The following is a 14,749-nucleotide window of genomic DNA, read 5'->3' on the forward strand; positions in this document are numbered from 1 at the left end:
TATCGGAGGAGGCATGTGGTAGTTCTATACCCTCCCCAGGCAGACAGTGGGGCAATGCAATGCGTGCAACAACCAGGAAGAGACCAAGAAGGGAATTGGCATAACGACTAAATTGGGATGGGAGAAAAAAAATACAGAAAAAGTATAAAAAAAAAAAATCTGGGCATAATCTTCGACCCAGAGCTCAAATTCGACCGGCAGGTAAATGCCGTTGTAAAATCGGTTCCTCACTGGCACCAAAAAGAGAGAACCCATTACACCAGTGCTAGCCTCCCTACACTGGTTCCCAGTCCCATTTAGAATAGAATTTAAAATCCTCCTCATGGCCTTTAACCCTCGAGTCAACCTTTAAAAAACCCACTACCTGTCTCCCTAGTGACCGAAACTGCGATCTCAGTAAAACATATATTTTTCATGTATTGTTCCAATTTTCTTTCATGAATATCATTATTAACTTCAGTCCTCACCATACATATAGAATATTTATTCATTTTCAGGATTTTAACCATTTCTTAAATTAGGGTTAGGGTTAGGGTTAGGGTTGGGGTTGGGGTTGGGGTTGAGCTTGGGGTTAGGGGGTTAGGGTTACCCTAGGGTTACCCTAACCCTAACCCTAACCCTAACTCTAACCCAAACCCCCTAACCCTAACCTGTCCAGTTCTGCGACTAGAGTGAAAGGTGTGACACTTGTTGTTCACACGCTTAACACTTTGATTGCCACGCAGTATGCCCATCATTATACCCAGTCTGCCACCTCTGTAAGCCTATGGAGATGTTTACCTTCTTTGCAGGGCTATAACTTTTTAAGTAGTATAGCTATATCTGCATTACTATTGTAACTGCAGCTATGGTTAACAGTTGGTTAATATTGTTATTTACGTTTACAATTTATATGCTTATTTTTGTATATTAGTAATAATACACTCAATTGCATTTCACTGTATTTCTTATTTGTTTATATAAGATATATATTAGTGGCGCACTATTTTTCTATTTTGTTTGCGCAATTACTTCATCTCACGAGACTTGGCGGTATCCGGTGACGTGTTTCCGCCCTCTCGCTCTCTTGAGTTGCCACCACGAACTTGAATGGTTTATTGACTTACCTGTCGATACTAATAAGCGAAGGACAATCCATCAAGTCAACTTAACAAGACAATCCTCCAAGAAACGGATCGAAGACATACTACCATAACGCATCGATGTTCTCATATACTGGCACGCAGCCAATAAGGTATTGATTGTTTTAGATGATGATTGTGGTATATGTTACAGTGACGTTCCGACCATGGGTGTTAATGGACTTGTAATATTAATGGTATCTTTTGTATGCATTTGTATGTCATGCAGATTTTACGGTTTGGATGAGGTTTGGATGGAGAATCTTCATTAAAATCAGTTCAAGAAATCTACTTGTGTTTTGCGTCGTGCCCGGAGGATGTCACAGTAAAATCTTAACTGTCTACGCTAAGTCAAGTGGAAGCAAGATGGCGCCGCTGGTCTTCATCTCGATCGTCATGAAGCAGCGAGAGGGAAGGACCACGGTGTAAACCACAAGATGGCGCCAGTGTTCAAGACAACGCTCATCAACAACAGCATCTGGAAGAGGGCACCTGCGTAACGTTCTAAACTCACGTTCTTCACTATTATATTTGCAAAAGCCATATGGTTGGACACTTGTAAGAAGTAGTGTTCTAACAAAGGGTAATTTTGTAAACGTATTAGAAGGGTGATAGGAGTGAGTCACAACCACAAGGTGTTGCCTTTATCCATGTGTTTAATTTGTAATGTTTTTTAAACACCGTACTTTCTGTAGTTTAGATCCCCATTCATGCATGTATTGAAATAAGAGCTTTGAGGTTTAAAAGTGCAATTTCATTGATCAACCTTATTTGATACATATAGATTAAAGGGGAATTCAGTCTACATTAGTAAAGTCAACTAGCCTGGTATAAAATAAGTCAACCAGCCTAGTTAAATAAGTCAACTAGCCTGGTATAAAATAAGTCAACCAGCCCAGTTAAATAAGTCAACTAGCCTGGTATAAAATAAGTCAACCAGCCCAGTTAAATAAGTCAACTAGCCTGGTATAAAATAAATCAACCAGCCCAGTTAAATAAGTCAACTAGCCTGGTATAAAATAAGTCAACCAGCCCAGTTAAATAAGTCAACTAGCCTGGTATAAAATAAGTCAACCAGCCCAGTTAAATAAGTAAACTAGCTTGGTTAATTAAGTCTACATTTATAACTAAACAATTAATTAAGTAATCACACTTCAAGTAATAATAGTAAGGCTTATACACTTATTAGTCTTGCATATTAACTTGACATTTACACAGTCTTCAACATGTCACGTAAAGGAGAGATTACTGAGCTAGAACAAGAAGATGACACAGTAGCTCAAAAGGAACAGATTATCGAACAGGTTGAAGAGAAACCCAGAAACAAAGAAGATTCCCAAGAGCAGCCCGAAAGGTGTAAAGACGGCGACACTGCTGAAAGGAATACAAGAAAAAGTGGAAGAATCATAACTCTGACAGAGAAGGGCAGAGAGATGCAAGAGAAGAGAATTATAGAACTCCAGCGAAGGTTCCAAGTCGTATATAAGAGATGGAAACATATTGTGAGAGACGCCAAGGAGATACTATCACAAACTGAGATAGTAACTGGGGGACTCGAAACAGTCATTACTGAAATCGTGGTTTCTCCGCTGACGTCCAGCGCGCATATGAAGAATTACAACAAGTTGACACGCCAGATCAGGAAACCCGTAGGAGAGTCAATCTGTGCTCCCAAACATCCCTGTCCATCTTAAAAAGAGCCTCAAGCCGACTGTATGGAACACCTGAAGAAGATGACTATCCTGAAGACAGTTCTCTATTCACAGGAAGCAACAACTCTTACTTCTCTAACTCAAAGAAGACCTCTGTACGTTCGAAAGGGTCCACAGTAAGACGTCAAGAAGCTGCTGCCGACGTCGCTGCAGGCCAAGCTGTGCTCAAGCTAACAAAGGAGCAAGGTCAAGAACAACGAGAAATACAGCGGCTGGAAGAGGAAGCTAAAGAACAGATAGCCGAACAAGAAGCAGCAGCTGTCCAGCGTCGCTTGGAGAGAGAGAGAGAGAGAGAGAGAGAGAGAAAGATCAGTTGAAAAGAAGAATGCAGCAGGAGGAAGAGGAAGCTACAATCAAAGCTCAATTGTTATCGCAGCATACAGCCCTCCAAAGAACCCTGGATGAAAGGAAAATAAGGGTACAGCAACTGGAGGATATGAAAAGTCTAAATGCAGCCCAAGCAAGAATCCAAGTGTACAACCAAGTGGCGACTACAGAAGAAGAGAAGCTAAGCATCGAAGTGGATAGTGAGAGGAGAACAGTCAACCAAATGCCTGCTCCTACAACTCCTCCTTCCCCGTATGTGCTCTCTGGACCAAGAACTGTAGCCCCCCTCCTGGGTGAAAGTACTTCAGAGCTCGTCAGGATCCTAGCTGATGCAGTGAGTTCAAACAGAATCCCCATTCCTGAACCTGTAGTATTCAAAGGGGATCCATTATTATACAGTGACTGGAAACTATCATTTCAAACTCTGATAGATCAGAAGAACATCAAGGAAAATGAAAAGATCTACTATCTCCGCAAGTATGTAGATGGCGATGCAAGAAAGGCGATCGATGGCTATTTCCTACACGGCACAGAGAACGCTTATGTTGCAGCGTGGAAGCTTTTGAACGAGAGATATGGAAACCCATTCACTATCGCACAGCCCTATAGAGAGAAGCTCAACGAGTGGCCCAAGATCGGACACAAAGACAGCCTCGAGCTCAGAAGTTTCGTTGATTTTCTCCGCAATTGTGAGGCGGCTATGATTCACATAAAGGCCCTGGAAATCCTGAACGACTGTAATGAGAATAGGAAGATTATCTCCAAGCTTCCAGACTGGTTGATGGCCAGGTGGAGTAGAAAGTCTGTTGAAATGGAAGATCGGAATGGCCATTTCCCAACCTTCAGCCAGTTCATCGCGTTCCTGAATTACGAAGTAAGGATCGCCTGTCACGCAATTACCTCCATGCATTCAATCAAACAAGGCGAAGCAGAGCACCCAAAGGACAGAAGGAATAGGACCATCGGAGCAAAGGTACTGGCTACAAGCTCAAACGAGAAGACGGTCATGACATGTGTCTTCTGCAAGAGGGATGGACACACTTTGCTCAAATGCAGAAGGTTCATGAAAGAAGGAGAACAAGAAAAAAACTCCTTCGTTAAAGAGAACAGGCTGTGTTTCGGTTGCCTTAAGCCTGGCCATCTCTCAAAGAATTGTAGCAAAAGGAGTGAATGCGACGTGTGCCACAAGCGGCACCCTACATCACTGCACTCAGATAGAGCCAAGGAATACAGGAAACCTACACACGTCAGAGAAAGGGAGTACCAAGATAAAGAGGAAACTAAATCGACGCCTCCTGAAATACCCACTACAGCGGCTACGACTCACAGAGTTATCATTGGTAATGTTGGCGCGATCACCTCTGCAATCATCCCAGTCTGGCTCTCATCAACAACCTGCCCAGCAGAAGAAGTCCTTGTGTACGCGCTGCTGGACTCCCAGAGCGACTCGACCTTCATTCTAAGGGAAGTCGCAGACACGTTGAAAGCCAACAAAGACCAGATCAAGTTACGACTCACCACGATGACTGCAACCTCTACAGTAAACTCCCTAAGAGTGAGTAATCTACAAGTCCGTGGCTACAATACAGGCAAGACGATATCCCTGCCATCAGCCTACACAAGAGAGTTCATCCCAGTCAACAGAGCTCACATTCCAATGAGAAAAAAAGCAGTCCTGGCCCCACCTGGAGCACCTTCAGAAAGACATAGCACCTCTGTTGGACTGCGAAGTAGGCCTGCTCATCGGGTACAACTGCTCCCAAGCGCTTCTACCAAGGGAAGTTGTATCTGGTAAATCGAACCAGCCCTACGCACAACGGACGGACCTAGGATGGAGCATCGTGGGATGTGGAAGTCCCTGTGTTGATTTCGGAGATGCCATCGGAACGAGTCATCATATAGAAGTAAAACAAGTGACACCGGATGTTGAGTCTTCAATCAACCTTCGAACAGAAGTACACTATGTAAATCGGCTCAAAGTGAAAGAAGTGACCCCTACAGAAATACTAAAGGTCCTAGAGTCCGACTTCTCAGAAAGGTTCAAGGAAGATAATCCCATCTCACAAGATGACCTGAAGTTCTTATCAAAGCTGAAAGAAAACATCACACAGAAGGAAAACGGTCACTTTGAGATGCCCCTGCCGTTCAAAAAAGAATGACCAGAGTTACCTAACAACAAGATCAGCACGATTCACCGCCTGAAGGGTCTCGAAAGAAGACTGAACAAAGATGGAAATTATTACAAGAACTACTGTACCTTTATGGAGAATATCATCTCCCGTGGTGACGCAGAAAGAGTCCCTGAGGAAGAGATAGACATCAGCCCGGCCTGGTACATATCTCATCACGGGGTGTATCATCCGCAGAAACCAGGAAAAATATGCGTCGTATTTGACTGTTCTGCCCGCTTCCGAGAGACTTCCCTCAACGACCATCTGCTCACTGGTCCTGACCTATCAAATGCACTGCTTGGTGTCCTGTGCCGCTTCCGAAAGGGCTCTGTCGCAGTCATGTGCGACATTGAAAACATTTTCCACCAGTTTCAAGTAAGAAAAGAGGATCAAGATTATCTGCACTTCTTATGGTGGGAGAATGGCAAAATGGATACAGCACCATCAGTCTACAGAATGAAGGTCCACCTGTTTGGGGCAGCCTCGTCCCCAGGCTGTGCCAACTTCGGCCTAAAACATCTGGCAGCGCATGGAAAAGACCAGTTCAACAAGGAAACCAGACGCTTCATCCAAAGGGATTTCTACGTGGACGATGGTCTGCCAAGCGTGGAACGTAAAGACAAGGCTATAAGACTTGTCAAAGAGTCAAGAGAACTCTGCAGCACTGGGAGGTTGAGACTGCACAAGTTTGTCTCTAACAGCAAAAACGTCATGGCAAGCATCCCAGAAGAAGAATGTGCTGTAGTTAAGGAACAAGACATGGACTTAGGAGAACTACATGTGGAAAGAGCTCTTGGAGTAGAGTGGTGTGTTACATCCGACACCTTCCAGTTCAGAGTCCAAGTAAAGCCCCATCCACTGACAAGACGAGGTGTGCTCTCTACCGTAGCCTCCATATATGACCCCCTGGGGTTCGTGGCACCCTTCGTCCTCCTCGGGAAGCAAGTTCTCCAGCAGATGTGCAGAGACAAAGTCGACTGGGATGATGAACTACCAGAAGCCCTAAGACCTCAGTGGGAGTCATGGCTCAGAGACCTCCCCAACTTGTCCGAGACACACGTACAAAGATGCTACGTACCTTCAGATTTCGGCGACGTCAAAGGCTACGAACTTCACCACTTTGCAGATGCAAGCGTCACAGGATACGCCGGAAGTTCCTACCTTCGAACAATCAACGAGTCTGATGAAGTCCATTGCTGTCTAGTAATGGGAAAGGCAAGAGTTACTCCAATGAAAGTTACAACAATACCAAGACTCGAACTCGCTGCAGCAGTTGTTGCCGTTCGAACCAGTGACATGATCCGGAATGAGCTCGAAATCCAAGATCTACAAAAGTCCTTCTGGACGGATTCCCAAGTTGTTCTTGGCTACATAAACAACGATGCTAGAAGATTTCAAACATTCGTAGCCAACCGCATCGAAAGAATTAAGTCAAGTACAAAACCTGAACAGTGGTTCTATGTTGCTTCTGAGGACAACCCCGCGGATCACGCTTCTCGAGGTTTGACTGCAGATCAACTTAAGTCCTCAAACTGGTTCACCGGACCAAAGTTTCTTTGGAAAAAGGGTCCACTCCTCAGAGAATGCAAGAAGGGAGAGGTCAACGAAGATGACCCGGAACTTCACAAGGCTCTCGTGTGTAATACTGAGACAAAAGAGAGATCTTTACTAGACAACCTGACGAAGTTCTCTGACTGGACAAGAGCTGTAAAGACAGTGGCAAGGTTAAAACAAATGGCCAAAGGTCTAAAAGAACGCACCAACGAAAATACAAGTATCGAAGAAAGAAAAGAAGCTGAGCTTGCTATCATTAAGCTTGCTCAAGAAGAGGTCTTCCTGGCTGAGATAAAAGGACTCAAGCAAAAGCAGGAACTTGTCAAGACCAAAGGAAGTAAGCTACAAAGGCTAAGCCCCTTCCTGGACGAAAACGGGATCCTCAGGGTGGGAGGGCGTCTAGGTCAAGCAGAGCTACACCCACACATAAAACATCCGGCGATACTTCCACAGAAAAGCCACATCTCATCCCTACTCATCAAACACCACCACGAAAAGATGGCGTGGAATGACCACAAACGCACTCAGAGTTAATGAATGGTGGATTATGGGATGCAGCAGCGCTGTCTCGTCGCACATCTACAGATGTGTCAAGTGCCGAATGTATAGACGACCCCACGAAGAACAGAGAATGGGCGACCTACCTCAAGATCGGATGGAAGCAACTCCACCTTTCACCTACACCGGGATAGATTGCTTCGGCCCAATCTGCGTAAAAGAAGGAAGAAAAGATCTAAAAAGATATGGACTTATACTCACCTGTCTATGCTCAAGATCCGTTCACATAGAAGTGATTGACGATATGACTACAGATTCATTCATCAATGCACTCAGATCATTCATTGCGATCAGAGAAAACGTTCGCCAACTCAGATGCGATCAAGGAACCAATTTTGTTGGCGCAAGAAGAGAATTTACAGAACTCATGAAGGGAATGAATGAAGAAAGACTGAAGGCTCTGGGATGTGAGTTTCTCATGAATCCTCCAGCGGCAAGCCACATGGGCGGTGTATGGGAGAGGCAAATAAGAACGATAAAAAGCATATTGACTACCATACTGGACCAGTCCTCACAAAGGCTTGACAGCACCTCTCTCCGGACGTACCTGTACAAGGTCATGTCCATAATCAATAGCAGGCCGCTCTCCGCTGAGTTTCTGAATGACCCATCCGGACCTGACCCTTTAACCCCGAATCTCACATTCTAACGATGAAATCTACAATCATTCTGCCCCCAACTGGACAATTCATCAAACAAGATTTGTACCTACAAAAAAGGTGGCGCCGTGTTCAGTATTTGGCCAACGAGTTTTGGACAAGATGGAAGAAGGAATATCTTCTCAACTTACAACAGAGACAGAAGTGGTGTAAAACCAGAAGGAACTCCAAAGTCAACGACATCGTCCTTCTCCAAGATGAATTGACACCACGCAACGAATGGCGACTAGCAAGAGTCACTGAAGTCTACCCAGGACAAGATGGTAGAGTCAGAAAGTTGAAGCTGCTAGTAAGCCACACCACATACGATAGCAAAGGGAAAGCCACAACCAGTACAGTGTATTTAGAGAGACCAATACACAAGATCATTACGTTGATAGAAGCAGATTAGAGCACTAGTGAGTTATTTAACATTAAGCTGTTTTGGCACTTACCCATTTTCTGCTTGCCTTTACTCTGAAATAGGAGTTTTTGTTTAGTCTTACACTGGAAAGAGATACTTACCTGGTTGAATCTAATTGATCTTAGAGACATATCCTTTGAAGTATCCACAATAAGAAATTCCACATACTATAAGTATGTGCAACAATAAGACATTCCACATTTATTAGTATGTGTAATAGGTGGGAGTGTAACTGCAGCTAATGGTTAACAGTTGGTTAATATTGTTATTTACGTTTACAATTTATATGCTTATTTTTGTATATTAGTAATAATACACTCAATTGCATTTCACTGTATTTCTTATTTGTTTATATAAGATATATATTAGTGGCGCACTATTTTTCTATTTTGTTTGCGCAATTACTTCATCTCACGAGACTTGACACACCTGGTATCCGGTGACGTGTGTCCGCCCTCTCGCTCTCTTGAGTTGCCACCACGAACTTGAATGGTTTATTGACTTACCTGTCGATACTAATAAGCAAAGGACAATCCATCAAGTCAACTTAACAAGACAATCTTCCAAGAAACGGATCGAAGACATACTACCATAACGCATCGATTGATTGTTGTTTTAGATGATGATTGTGGTATATGTTACAGTGACGTTCCGACCATGGGTTTTAATGGACTTGTAATATTAATGGTATATTTTGTATGCATTTGTATGTCATGCAGATTTTACAGTTTGGATGAGGTTTGGATGGAGAATCTTCATTAAAATCAGTTCAAGAAATCTACTTGTGTTTTGCGTCATGCCCGGAGGATGTCACAACTATGGCCCATTCAACATCGATTATCTATCGATCGGATGTGGGAACGTTATATTTTTTCATTCATACATTGTTGTGTTAATACCGTCGAGAATGTTTTTAAGCTTTTCTGCTGTAATTCCAAAAACGCTAGTTATAGGCCCTGACGCATATGATAGATTATTGTTTGGTGTTTCTTTCCTATACACGCTATATTAAAAAATTCAAATGTATATGATCGGTATACATTATGCTTCATCATGCGTGAAGGAAAGGGGGGGGGGGGGGGTCATTTATAATTCCTTGATCGTCAGTAACGGCTTTATTTAGTATGGGTTGATATATTGATCAGACTGATTGCAAACAAAGAAATGGACAATCGGGCTGAAAATAACGTTAGTGTCCTCTTACCGTTCGCCGATGAGACTGGAGGAAAAATATCCCAATTATTTGATGTCGATCTCCTAGATCCATTTCCGGTTTGTATGACGCAATAAATGCCGAAATCATATCGATTATTGCGTTTAGAAAGCGATCCAAATGCACTCGAGTGTGTATATTGATCCACGCCACAATATATCTCTGGCGGAGGAATTTCCTCGATGCACCGATCGCCACTTCCGGTTTGGCGTGAGTGTAACTCGCCCGACCATCCACCAGGTGGCGGTATTGAGGCGTTGCAATATCAGACCGGGTGCCGCTGCAGTCCGGAGGGAGGCTGGATGAATTATGAATGCCATGGCGAAAAAATTTAATATTGATCCCAAAAACGATTTACGCCATTGTTGGTGTTCAACGCATGGCGGGCAATAACGATTTACGCCGTTTATGGCGCACAATGTGTTAATAGTGATTGTTTTTCAAAAACAAACATGGATTATTGTAATGTGAGTCCAAGATGTGATACTGAGCAACTTTTTTGGCATATACATCAAATCTAGCCAACGCTATCCACAAACACACGTATGTTGTACCACTGTATTGCACATTGTTGTGGGCAAGACCACCCGCATTTCATTGTATACTCGTATGCCGTGACAAATAAAACTCTTGACTTGACTTGACTTACACTATTACACACTATTACACTAGCACACTATTACACTATTACACACTATTACACTATTACACACCATTACACTATTACACACTTACACTATTACACACTATTACACTATTACACACTATTACACTATTACACTAGCACACTATTACACCATTACACACTAGCACACTATTACACTAGCACACTACTACACTATTACACACTATTACACTATTACACACTATTACACTATTACACACTATTACAGTATTACACTATTACACACTATTACACAAAATGTGCACATTTTAGTTTTTCATTTTAGGTATTTTGTGGTACTTTGTGGTATATTTCACGGCACTTTGGGGTATTTTGGGGTACTGTGGGGTATTTTGGGGTACTTTGGGGTATTTTGGGGTATACTTTGTGGTATTTTGGGGTACTTTGGGGTATACTTTGGGGTATTTTGGGGTACTTTGGGGTATTTTCTGGTATTTTGGGGTATACTTTGGGGTATTTTCTGGCCTTTTCTGGTACTTTGGGGTATACTTTGGGGTATTTTAGGGTATTTTGGGATATTTTGGGGTGTTTTGGGGTACCACAGTGTGGTTATGAAGACAGCAGACAGACATTACAGTTAAAGACAACAGGCACTAGTAATAAATACCTTGGAGTAACTCTTGACACACACCTCACTTACACACACATCACAACAATAGCTTAGTCAAGAAGGCAAATCAAAAACTATTTGTTTACAGCAAGATCAGACAATTTCTCATCCTCACTGTTTCAAACACATCTACATGCAATTGTTTTGCAATTTCATGCAAAAGGAGCTTATAAAATGCATGGTAAATGTCCATCCTGGACTCACCACTGTCACTCACACTTCCCTGGTACAACCTTTCAGAACTACACAACAAATCTAGCCACTAAGTTCTATTTTATGCTCAGAAATAACACTTCCCCAACACTCACAGCTTTACTGCCAAGACACAATAGGCTACAAGTCAAGAAGTATCACCACATCAATCCCACATGCACTCATTCCAGTACCGGCTTACACAAATAATTATGGACTAAGATCATTCTTCCACACAAACAGCAAAATCTGGAACGAGATCCCATTCCACATCAGAGCAATAACCTCCATCTCACACTTCAAACAGGCCTACAAACTACATCTGATGCTAGAAAACCTCTGCACTCACTGTGTCATTTAGCACAGACCCAATCACACACACACACACACACACACACACACACACACACACACACACACACACACACACACACACACACACACACACACACACATAATTAAACACAACGGCCACAGCGGGCCAACAAATCGCAGCAGCTATTTACAATGCAATACACAAAATAATGCTCAAAATATGCACACTTCCTACCTTATTTGTACATGAAGTCCATCCTCCGATCATTCTTTGTGAATTTTGCAATGACTTTGTCATAAAAGCCTCTTGCAATAATAATAATTTTCTCTTCAAAAGTCATAATTGCATGCTTGACTTACAATCACTTATGATTATAGGTCTGGAGTCACCCCCAGTCTTATCACACGCACACACACACACTGACCACCCAGACTAACTAAAGTAACTCAACAAAGCAACCCACAAGTCCAGGGATTCACACTGGCACTGCAGTGATGGTCGCATCTTATTTATTGTCATTATTCGTTTTAAATCTAAACCGTTTGGGATTGTTTTCCCGTTTTCAAATTTGGACCAAGCCGTATTCTCATGCAGAGCAGCGGAGATAACCGCAGATTTGAATTTTTTTTTTTTTTTTTATATACAGTCAACATATTCTTAAATAATAGCGCTGCCCGAGGCTGGGCATGATACAGTCAACATATAGCAAGAGAGAGAGCGAGAGAGAGAGCTCCCGTTCTACAGTCAATATACAGTGTACAGAGAGAGAGAGAGAGAGAGAGAGAGAGAGAGAAGAGAGAGAGAGAGAGAGAGAGAGAGAGAGAGAGAGAGAGAGAGAGAGAGAGAGAGAGAGACACACATTGGAAATAAATTGAAATGCTATTTGGCCCTAAACAGAGAGTACACAGTGGCAGAATACCTGAGCACTGTGACTGAAGATCCTTGACTAGGTACAGACTCAGCGAGCACAGCCTAGCCATCGAGAAAGGCCGCCATAGGCAGACTGTGTGTGTTAGAAAGAGAGAGAGAGAGAGAGAGAGAGAGAGAGAGAGAGAGAGCATGTGTGTTTGTGTGTTAGAGAGAGAGAGCATGTCTGTGTGTCGTGTGTGTGTGTGTGTGTTAGAGAGAGAGCATGTATGAGAGAGAGATAAGCAAAGATGAGCCCCTAAAGGATATTCAACTTTTAATGGAAGAACAAAACAGAAGGAAAAGATAACTTCACAAAGGCAACATGAATATACATAGATCCAAAAGGACAAAGATCAACACTTAAATCCAAAAAGAAGAGGGTCTATACCAGAGAAAACAAAGTAGCAAGGAGCCAATGGCCGACATCAGCTAAATAGGCTAACTGCAAATAGAGTAGCCAGGTACTGACACCAGGCCACACACAGCTTTGGCCAACGCTACCCAAGCTACACAAACGACCAAGACAATTCACACACAGCACATGTCGTATCTCCAAATGTTGTGAAGTAACATATGTTTTGCCTGGAAAAAAACATCGTTATTAACAAAACATTCGGGAGGGGAAGGAAGGAAGAGTGGGGTAATGTCCAATGGACATCTTACCTGCACCAAGGAACGCAGGGCGAAAGGCCGCAACACAGGTCTCCACGTTGACGAAAGGCCTCTCGCTGGCGGGACAAAAAGAAGCTATGGCCGGAGCCTTGTCATGGTGCAGGCCCGACTACATCTTCTGTCAAAGATGATGTCGTAGTCAGAGTGCCAGGGCCCCCTGCTATTCTCACGGCTAATGTCAATGGTCGTAGCACAAGCTAACAGCTAACTCTAGGCTAACTGATAGCATCAAACTAACGTTCCCAGCCGAGCGCAGCCGGCAGCTAACATCGTAGCTAAACAGCTAACTGGCTAACAGTTAGCTCAACCCGGCTATCGCTAACCATTAGCTAACGCAGAAGCAAGCTATGCGGCTACCACTGAAAAACTGTACAACGTGAGAAAAGCAATACAGGCCAACACTTCAGACAGCCGCTGTGTTTTCCTCTTCTCATACGAAGAGAGAAGGGAAAAAGAAGGCAATACACGTCCCACTACAGAGTGGTGTTTACCATAGCGGTGCCGGCAACAAGTCCCTCGCGGACTATAGCCGACTTGAGCATGGAGATATTCTCATAATGAAACACCAAGCTCACCTCCCTTGCACCAGGTGCTGACACCAGGCCACACACCGTTAGCTACTAGTACTACAACAGCTAGTCGGCCCGTTTGGCTCCCGAGAGAGAGAGAGAGAGAGAGAGAGAGAGAGAGAGAGAGAGAGAGAGAGAGAGAGAGAGATATCCACGGCGGGAATAGAATAGAGTGCATTAAAAACTCACCAAACGTCCAAGAGGATGGAGACAACCGCGTGGAGTTGACGAAGTTCATCTGCCGAGTGACCATCCTCTTCATCTTGGCATAACAATGCTGCATGCGCTGTCTCTAGGTTAGCTAACGCTAGTTAGCCTTTAGCTAAGCTAGCTACTAGCCGACATCATCATGGCTATATCCCGACTGAACCACACGTTAGCACTCAATATTATAACTTAGCTAAAGCTAACTAGCTGTCCCTGTCTTTAGCCCGGCACGCACACAGACACACACTATGAACTAAACAGACGCTACCTTACCTGTAACCCCTCCCCTCATTGAAACCAATTCTGCTGCCTGCAGAGCCTCAGAGCCAGGAACAAGTCAGACACATTCTACAAACGTGTCTAATGTGAAATATATAAGCATATAAGCAAAACTAGATTTTAGGTCTGTGATGAAAAAGGGCCTTGCGGGAAAATTTAAATAAAAATAAAAATAAAAAAAATAATAAATAAGATATATATATATATTTTTTTATTTTTATTTGTTTTGTGCAAGGCCCCCCTTCCCGCGAGGCCCTGTGCGACCGCACTGCTCGCACACCCCCTGAGGCTTGCAGACTGCAGAGGGGAATCCCTCGCGTCACGCACTCGCATAAGCCCATATATGGACCAAGTTGCCAACTAAGAAATGTCCGCAGTAGCACTCACTCACCAAAGCTGTGTGCTGCTCACATGAAAAGGAAGGCAGCACAGCGGTTCTTCCTCTGGGCGAATGTTTCGATGACTTTGGGGGAAAAAATTGAGAAAGACAGGACAGGAGCTTACTAAACTACTAGCTTGCTAAGCTAGTAGCTAGCTACAAGTTAGCTTACACAGTCCAAGACGGCACGTTCATGTCAACTACAACTACACT

The sequence above is a fragment of the Notolepis coatsorum genome (genome assembly GCF_963971535.1).
Source record: "Notolepis coatsorum genome assembly, chromosome: 20".
NCBI classification, from domain to species: Eukaryota; Metazoa; Chordata; class Actinopteri; order Aulopiformes; family Paralepididae; genus Notolepis; species Notolepis coatsorum.